We start from the raw sequence: 9141 nt of genomic DNA on the forward strand, positions 1-9141 counted from the left end.
AGTTAAAGCCAGCAGCTTCGAGGAAGGCGACCTTGTTCTTCGGTGCATTCAGTCCGCCAAGAATTCCAACAAGTTGACGCCGTAGTGGGAAGGCCCTTATCGGGTGAAACGAGTCACTAGGCCCGGCGCTGTCCGCCTTGAGACCGAAGATGGCACTCCGGTGAGCAACTCCTAGAACATTGAACATCTTCGTAAGTTTTACCCGTAAGGCGCGGTTGCCGGAAGCTTTTCCGGCAACCACCTTTTGTACAAGTCTTGCCGCTGCTGCATGTAATCCTTTGTACAAAGCCGGGCGCAGACCCCGTGCACCAGTAAAGTTCATGTGCCCCGCACATCTTGTCAGTTTTTTATGCTATAATCCTTTTTTGCATATGTTATCTGACACTTTGTGCAGCACCAAATCCCGGTAAGCAATAACGAGCCCAAGGCTCCATATCATTACTTTATTTCTCTGTTTCTTTCTCAAAAGAAGGAAGGTTCCCTCGCCCACAAGGTTTACCGGGGGGAAGGAGAAGATAATGGTGTGGACCAGGCCGTTCAAGAAAGTTTCTCCTTGCCGGGAAGCAGACGACAAAAAAGCTAAGTTGCTAAAACTTGAGCAATCAGTTTTTTAAGTTTTTGAGTTATTTTCCTTGAACGACCGTGCTTTGTATGGAAAACCTGTGCGCGGAGGAACCAACTCGTAGCTAGTTGCGCCTTTACTTTGTTTCGAGTCGGCTCAACAACTTAAGTGAGCTGCTAGCGCCCTTACTTTGCTTCGAGTCCGCTCAGCAACTTAAGCGAGCCGCTAGCGCCCTTACTTTGTTTTGAATCCGCTCAACAACTTAAGTGAGCTGCAACTAGTTGCGACAAGGTTGCTTGTCGGTAGCGACCCCGCCAGCAGGCTGCTGAAGTTCCGCACTCGGCGCTCGCGGCAAGGGTACCTGCGCCGGCAAGTTTCCCTAGAAAGCGTAGGGCAGAACCATACAAAGCCAAGAGTCGAGTAAAGGAAGTAACACAGCAATTTTTTGCATAAGATAGAGTTATATTACAAAAACAACTTGTCGCGCCTACAATAAAGTGTTCTTATGACATGACTTGGCAACGACAAGAGAAGAAGAAAACGGACGGCACATGGGGCCCGGCAAGCCAGAATCGCTGGGGGCTGCGAGTGCCAAGAATCATCCACGGCAAACTAGAGTTGCCGGGGGCTGCAATATCAGATAAGTCTTTCATCCCTCATCATGCATCCTCTTATGGACTGGGGAACGCGAAACCGCGTTTCTTCCTAGAAACTGCCGTGCTCCCTCAACTCTAGGCCCTGGGGCTCGTTCCCGGGGCCAAGTTTGGTCGTAGTCGCGGCAGCAAAGGGATGAAACGAGGAGACCGCACCCACCTCATTCCCGCCTCCGTCAAAGGCGTGAGAAAGGTCGAGCGACGTGGGAAGGCGGCAGGGCTTGTTGCCGGGAGATGAAATGTCTGTCCGAAGGACACCAAGGATTTGCTCCTTGGCGTGGGTTCAACTCACGAGACAAATAACCCGGCAAGCATCCCCTTTTCATTAAAAAACATCCCACTCAGGTACAGTCCATAGAGGATGAAAAACATGAAAGAGAGGATTAAAAGTTCTAGATATAGCTAAGGCCCGAGGGCTTACAAATTAAAAAGATAAGATGCTCGTAATCCCTTTCCTGTCCCTCTCTTCAGGAGGCAGGTCAAGGAGGCGAAAAGGGAAAAAGGAGCGCCTAGGCGAGCTACGGGTGCCAGAAGACGCCAAGAGAACATCTCGGGGGCCGTCCGAAGGCTGGACGGCGATGGTGGCGCCGGAAGCGGGGCTCAAAGACGGGGCGGCAGGACGTCAGCACGCTGTCGAGGGCACCACACCCTCGTACTCCGACCTGACGGCCTTGTCGCCAGCCCTCTTCCCCTTCCGCAGCGTCCCTACGCCAGCCGCCCAAGGTGACGACCCCGGGGAGTTCAAGGAGCCGGCGACACGGATGATGGGGCCGCCGGTGCCGCGCGAAGCGGCGCCCGACGCCTAGTCGGACCCGCCACCCCGCCGCCCGCTACCCTCGTCGTCGCTGTCGCTCTCCTCCTCGTCACTCTCGCTCGAGGAGGAGCCTTCGCTGTCGGAGGAGCTGTCCACGCAGCACTTCGCCCGAGTCCCGAAGCACCCGAAGACCTTGACGGAGAGGAGATCGCCCTCCATCAACTTAAAATGGAGGGTAAACCCCTCCATCAAGCTGTGGATGCGGGCGAACGTCTTCCACCCTCGATCAAGATACATCACATTAGGGGCTGGGAATACAACGCGGACTCGCGTGCCGCTGATCCCACATCCCCTCATGTGCAGTCTCAGTGTCTCGGGCGGGTCCAACTCCATCGCGCGCGCAAACGGAGCTGGAAGCCGGAGGCGACGACGAGGCGCCCGGCGCAGACTGACGAAGAACTCGCAAGGGTCGTCCCCTATATGGACCGCCGAGGGGGGAGGAGCCGCCAGCGGAGGTGAAGTTGACGCGCCGCCCCGTCCGCCACTTCCCCGAGCGCCTCGACCTCGTCCGCGACCTTGCCCCCTCCCTCTTCTCCTCATGGCTGGCTCTGCCACCACGGGTGCGGAAGATGGAGAGATGCGCTGTCTGGCGACGACCCTCGCCACCACCGATTAAGGGCCTGGTTTCCCTTTCTCCATGGCGAATGAGAGAAAGGGGAGCAGAAGCTGAAGAAAGGAGGAGATGAGAGAGTGCGGGTTTCTGCGCTCTCCTCCCGCTCTTTATAAAGGAGCGAGGTGGGGGCTCGGCCGCCCCGCTCAGCGAATCAAGGCACGGGAAGAGCAGGGAGTCGAGGCCGACCCGCTGCCTCTGCTCGCGACGGCCCAGTTTCCCACTCCCACCGTCCGCGACCCCAAGCGCATGGGTGCCGCGTGGCGAAGATGCAGAACCAAGGCGACGGGTGAGGCGGCCTCGCTCCGCCCCGTGATCACGGGGAGTGGGCGTCCCGAAAACCGCGCACCGGCCCCGTCCAGTAAATGCACCACGCCCCCACGCCTACCTCCGTTTAGGGAGGAGGGCGTGAACCGTCCCCATCACCGTGGCCTGACGCATGCTCGAGGGGCTTAGCCCCGTGCACGCCGCCCGCGTCACCCACGACGCCGCGTTTGACGCGTGCCGTTCTGGGCATGCGCGGTGGGAGCGGAGAGATATGCGGCGTGACCTAGGCCACGCGTGCCCGTGCACTGTTTTGGGCCTGGCCCAACAGTGCTCGGCACCGTGTATGGCCCAGGCCCGGGGGCTCCTGTCGGTGTACTAGAGTAGGGGTACCCTAGTACCCCGAACTTGTGCACGGGCAGTCGCAGCATCCCGCGGCAAGGCTTGCCGGGTGACCGCCAAGACCCTCCGTGGTTCCCTCAAAGACCATTCAAGAAAAAGAACCCAAACCAAGGCCCCGACAAGAGGAGCTTGCCGGGAAGGCCAACCCAGGCCCCGGCAAGAGGAGCTTGCCGGGAAGATACAAGGCCCCGGCAAGAGGAGCTTGCCAGGAAGGCCACTCAAGGCATACCAAGAAAGCTTGCCGCGACGCGCCCTGCGTCCCGGCAAGGCCCAGTGAGCGACAAGCTCCCAAACACGACAAGACGACAACCGCGGCAAGGAGCTTGCCGCGGGAAACCCCCACTTCGTGCCCGCGCTCCAGCACACCTGCTAACGTGTCGCTCTAGGACTCTCCCAAGCACACGTGGCAGGAGGCTGTGCAGCTAGGGGTGCGAGGTGGCAACCGAAGATGAAGAGAAGGCCATCGTGGCAAACGGTGGCGCTCCTAACGGTCACTTTTTGCACTGTTTAGGCAACTCAGACAGGCATTTAATGCCCTTGTCCCCTGCCGTCAGAGGTAGGTAGGGTGCACTATATCCACAGTAGCGGTAGCTGCACCTACCGCATCCTTTTCCATTTTTACCCTTATTGTCTACGTTGCCACCTGTCGGTGACCCCTTGAAAGTATAAAAGGAGGCCCAAGCGCAACGTAGAAGGGGTTCGGAGGTTCAGCCGGCTCGGCTCATCCGGAAGCACCAGGAACACTCTCACGCTCAGTCTGGCAGCGTCCATCGCTCCTGAGCAAGAATTCAATACACACAAACAAGCAGCAGTAGGGTTTTACGCATCCGTGCGGCCCGAAGCTGGGTAAAAACCGCTCACGTGTACTGCCTCGATCCGCTCTTTGTGCGACCTCCGCCCCCCACCAAACCGAAGGGGGCCCTGTCCCCATAGGTGTTGGTGGAATCAGCCTCCCCGACAGCTTGCAAGACCGAGGAAGCTACGGAGTTGCTTCACGTTCTGAGGAGGTTCCCAATTCACAATTGCAGACACCTTCTTAGGATTCACGGCAATGCCCTTGGCAGAGATGATATGACCAAGATAAAGAACCTCATCGAGCCAAAATTCACACTTGGAGAACTTGGCGTAGAACTTGTGTTCCCTGAGCTTATCGAGAACCAAACGCAAATGCTTGGCATGATCTTCCTTGTTCTTGGAGAAAACCAGAATGTCGTCGAGATAGACCAAAACAAAGTCATTGGTGTAGGCATTGAAGATGAAATTCATCATGCGAGTGAACGTCGGAGGAGCATTGGCGAGACCAAAAGACATGACAGTGTATTCATATGAACCAAAACTTGTCCTGAAAGCCGTCTTCGGAATATCTTGCTCACGGATTCGAATCTGATGATAGCCCATACGAAGATCAAGCTTGGAGAATACTTGGGCACCTTTGAGTTGTTCGAACAGCTCATTGATGTTGTGAAGTGGGTATTTGTTCTTGATGGTCTTCTTGTTCACTGGATGGTAATCAACACAAAGTCGGTCCGTTCCATCCTTCTTCTTCACAAAAAGAACACCACAACCCCACAGAGAAGAACTAGGCCGGATGAGACCCATTTCTCTTGAATATCGAGTTGCTTCTTCAGCTCCTTCAACTCTTCAGGTCCGAGCTTGTAAGGACGTTTGCATATAGGTTCCGTGCCACGCTCAAGATCAATAACAAATTCGACTGGCCGGTGCGGAGGCATTCCTGGAAGCTCTTCTGGAAAGACGTCTTGATATTCGTAAACGACTGGAATTTGAGATATAGCATCCAATTCGCCCTTCTCATTGAGAGAAAATAGATGGATTGTATCCTCACGAGCGGCAAAGACAATTACATTCTCAGACGAATGAGTCAATTGAATCTGCCTGGCTGCACAATCAAGCTGAGCCTTGTGCTTAGTAACCCAATCCATTCCGAGAATAAGATCAATATCTGAGTTACCAAGCACCATAGGAGAAGAAAGGAACTTGTAGTCGCCCAATGTGATAGTAACATCCGAAGCCATCATTTTGGTGTTCATGAACAAACCCGGAGAAGAAACTGCTATCGGCTTAGGCAAATCAATAGTATGCACATCATGCATGGATGCAAAAGGCTTCGATAAAAATGATAAAGATGCACCAGTGTCAAAAAGAACTCTTGCGGGAATGTCATTAACAGGAAGGTTACCCATGATCACATCTGGTGAGTCCTCTGCCTGAGCTGCATTCAGCAAGTTGACCTTGGCGGACTTGGGGTTATGCTTGACCACAGCTGTACTTGCCGATCTGACAGGAGGAGGAGGAGGAAGACGCCTCTGGTTGAAACACTTGTTGGCATAGTGACCCTTCTGTTGGCACTTGTTGCACGTGACCTCTGAAAGCGGACGGTGATACGGAGCACTCGATCTTGGAGCTTGAGACGAAGTCTTGTTCTGAAAGCTAGGGTTGGGTGGGTGGGAAGAACCACTGCCACCTTTGCTCTTCTGCTGATACAGCTGACGAAATGGAGGAGGAGGAAGCCAATACTTCTGCTGCTTGGCCACTTGAGTAGAGGAAGAAGGAGTAACATCTCTGACTCGCTTCTTCGAAGCATCACACCTCAACTGAGAAGCCTCTTGCTTCAGTGCCATGTTGTAGAACTCATCATATCTCAAGGGCTCAAAGAGAACAAGAGCTAGCTGAATTTCTTCTCTGAGACCACCCCTGAACTGATATATCATGCTCTTCTCATCAGGGACGTCCTGCTTGGCAAAGCGGGCGAGCTTCTGGAACAACTTGTTGTAGTCACAGACAGACAAAGAGCCTTGCTTCAGATTGCGGAATTCCTCACGCTTGCTTTCAACCACGCTCTGGGGAATATGATGAGCTCGGAAATCTCGACGGAAATCATCCCAAGTGATAACACGCCACCTCTGGAGTCCTTGTACTGATGGAACCATTCTGCAGCTTGATCTTTGAGTTGGAAGGAAGCGATCTTAACAAAGTCCTCAAGCCTGACGTTACTGCACTCGAAATGCTTACACAGATCCACAAGCCAATCATCAGCATCAGTTGCCTCAACACAATTGCTGAAAGTCTTTGGCCCGTTAGCAAGGAACTGGTTGAGTGTAGCAAAGTGACTCTGATTGCTGCCTTGATTCCCTTGGTTGCCTTGGTTGCGCTCTTGAAGAATTTGCATGATCAGCTGTGTGTTTGCATTGGTTGTGGCCATCACAGCTTGCCATGCCTCCGGATGAGGTGGAGGTGGTGGCGGCTCAGGATTCGGAGTCGTGCGCGTTGGAGGAGCCATCCTGAAGAGGTTGACCACCATTAGCACATTGATAGACAAATATTGAAGCTGAATCCAACGGAATGAAAATTGCAACATATAGTCTTCACATCCGAACAAAATGAACGAATGCATTCCTTTTGAAATGGCCACATATCCATAAATTGAGAAGCCATGTAGAATTAAGGTAGAGAAATAAATCAACAAGGTACGGATCGAGAACGAATAATCGGTTAGAAATCCCAATCTCAAACCAATATCCGTGGAAGAAGAACTAAAGCTACAAGAATTCCCACCTATGAAACTCCCAAACCTTTCCGGTTATGCAATCAGGTGTTGGGGATACAGGGGAAGCATAATATCTCACCCAAACTAGCAAATCCTACATCCAGCTGTCTCCATCCTTCAACACATAACCAAGAAAACTTCGGAAACCATCTACCTCAACCTTCGAAAAGCATCCGTTATACAAGTTATGGCGATACTCCCGAACTCCCGCCCCAGTACTGGGTGGCGTCGAGGTTATCTCACCAACGAACTGCATAAAAGAGATTTTTGATGTCGGCGTACTAAACTCAGGTATTCCAGAATTGCAACGATAAAATTATGATGACAACACCTCAGAGCTCAACTCCCCGGGACACTTCCACTAAACCCCTGACAGGAGGCACCAAGAAAGTGTTCTCATCATAAAACCATCGGAACGATTCCAATATACCCGCATGATCCTAAATTTTTTTTAGTGAAATTTGAGAAGAGAAGAGTCAAAACTCTACATCAGGATGCCTTACCAGAGCGATGAGGAGACTGGGAAGTAAAAAGAATTCCTAATCTCTCCGATATATAATTCCTAAATGACTCAAAACATTTTTCTAGACACAACTCGGCCACTAAAAACGATCAAGCAATGGGGCTCCTAAGGTCGGGGAAGGCTCTGATTACCAACTTGTAACACCCTGGATGTGACTATATCTCCCATGTGTCGAGGCACGACTTAGAGGCATAATCGCATTGAAGGCATATGTCGCAAGTTAGGCAATCTTCACAACATCCCATGTAATATGAATAATAAAGGGGAGATAACATAGTTGGCTTACACTCACCACGTCAGTCAAGTACATAAATAACATTACATCATCCAAACACTCATGGCCCGACTACGGCGCCAAAATAAAAGAGAACCCAACATGCGACACGGTCCCAATCACCCCCAACTAGGCACCACTACTGACCATCGGGAAAGGAAACATAGTAACGTTGAGAGTCTTCGTCTAACTCCCACTTGAGCTCATACGCGTCTCCTGGAGCGGAATCATCGGGCCCTGCATCTGGTGTAATAGTAATCTGTGAGCTACAGGGGCTCAGCAATCTCGCACCCTCGTGATCATGACTATTTAAGCTTAAAGGTATGACAGGGTAAAAATATGTGGAGCTGCAGCAAGCGACTAGCATATATGATGGCTAACTTATTTGCAAAGGAGAGCGAGAAGAGGAGGCAAAGCGCGAGCGAGAAACTAGCGAGCAACCTGCGCAAACATTACTCCAACACCGTGTCCACTTCCCGGACTCCGCCGAGAAGAGGCCATCACGATAACACACTCAGTTGATTCATATTAATTAATTAAGGTTCAAGTTATCTACAACCGGGCATTAACAAATTCCCATCTGCCCATAACCGCGGGCACGGCTTTCAAAAGTTCAAATCCCTGCAGGGGAGTCCCAACTTAGCCCATGACAAGCTCTCACGGTCAACGAAGGAATAGACCTCCTCCCAAGATGTTCCCATCAGACTCGGTATCTCAGTAATTCAAGACACTTCGAGAGGTTAAAACAAGACCAGCAACACCGCCCGAATGTGCCGACAAATCCCGATAGGAGCTGCACATATCTCGTTCTCAGGGCACACTCAGATGAGCAAGAAGTCGGGTAGGCCAGCCCAGAGTTGCCCCTGGTAGCCCCGGACATCGCTCGGTTGGACCAACACTCAGAGGAGCACTGGCCAGGGGAGCAAGAGACTAGCATATATGGTGGCTAACATCCGCAAATGAGAGCGAGAAGAGAAGGCAAAAGCACGGACGAACAACTATGATCAAGAAGTGATCCTAGAACAGCCTACGTCAAGCATTACTCCAACATCGTGTTTACTTCCCGGACTCCGCCGAGAAGAGACCATCACGGTTACACACGCGGTTGGTGCATTTTAATTAAGTTAAGTTTCAGGTTATCTACAACCGGACATTAACAAATTCCCATCTGTCCATAACCGCGGGCACGACTTTCGAAAGTTCAAATCCCTGCAGGGGAGTCCCAACTTAGCCCATCACAAGCTCTCACGGTCAACGAAGGATATTCCTTCTCCCAAGACAATCCGATCAGACTCGGCATCCCGGTTACAAGACATCCTCGACGATGGTAAAACAAGTCCAGCAACACCGCTCGAATGTGCCAACAAATCCCGATAGGAGCTGCACATATCTCGTTCTCAGGGCACACTCAGATGAGCAAGACGTCGGGTAGGACAGCCCAGAGTTGCCCCTGGTAGCCCCATACATCGCTCGA

Source organism: Triticum dicoccoides, chromosome 4A, assembly GCF_002162155.2.
Source record: "Triticum dicoccoides isolate Atlit2015 ecotype Zavitan chromosome 4A, WEW_v2.0, whole genome shotgun sequence".
NCBI lineage: Eukaryota > Viridiplantae > Streptophyta > Magnoliopsida > Poales > Poaceae > Triticum > Triticum dicoccoides.